Source organism: Petaurus breviceps, unplaced genomic scaffold (assembly GCF_028583685.1).
Source record: "Petaurus breviceps papuanus isolate PSGF00001 unplaced genomic scaffold, PetGlider_PUasm1.0 89511, whole genome shotgun sequence".
Lineage (NCBI taxonomy): Eukaryota > Metazoa > Chordata > Mammalia > Diprotodontia > Petauridae > Petaurus > Petaurus breviceps.
The window spans coordinates 165005-165966 of record NW_027187065.1 but is presented as its reverse complement, the minus strand read 5'-3'; positions in this window follow the sequence as shown (position 1 = coordinate 165966).

Below are 962 nucleotides of genomic sequence, written 5' to 3'. Positions count from 1 at the left end.
AGTCTAAAATGTTCATTCTTCATTCTTAAAATTATTATTCTATAATGGAGAGACATCCTCTCTTTAATAAGCTTCCATTCCCATTTCTCAATTAAAATATTATGTCAGACTACCACAAGCTAGTATAGAGAGTCTTTTCACTGATGCATGATGTTTGCCTCGAAGAATTTATAATCTCATTGAGGAAACAAGGCAAATTCTCTCTCTCTCTCCATATATATATATATATATATATTATATATAATATTATATATATAAAATGTCTTATTACCTTATTGCAAACTGATTGTAGAGAGGAAAGAAATCTGAATGAGCCAGTGTAGTCAGGGAATTTGTTATGATAGGGTTGATCTAGAACTTAAAGGATAGAGAAGGCTGTTGTATGAAGAAAACATCATTTGACAAATGAGTTTATTCTGAACAGAGTTGTATAGAATGAAAGCATTGCTCTTTGAAACCAAAACGTTCTAAAGATAATACCACATACCCTTGAAAAGGGAGAAGCACATTCCTCTTTTCTCACAAGAACAATTTTGAGCCATAAAAAATATTGAACTATCCAGTAATTCCTGTAAATAGTAAAGTCTTATTATAGCTCAATGTTCTTTTGCTTTATATCATGGAATAGCTCTCTCAAATGGCTATGATAAAACCTACAATCAACATGCCAGAAGGATTAACAGAGAATTGATTCCAAGTCTTACTTCAAGGGCTATGAAAGACCCTAGGAGGTCTCAGAGTCATAAGATAGAAGCATAGGGAAACACTGAACCCACTGAGATTCTTTCATATTTCTTTCTATTGGGTCAGGACCTCTGAGCTATGATCAGCTACTGCACGATGGGATGTCTCTTTGTGGTTAGCAGTTTCAAACCCCAAAGGCATTGGTTCCAGTCAGCAGTGCTACAGTACTATTGAGAGAGAGAGAGAGAGAGAGAGAGAGAGAGAGAGAGAGAGAGAGA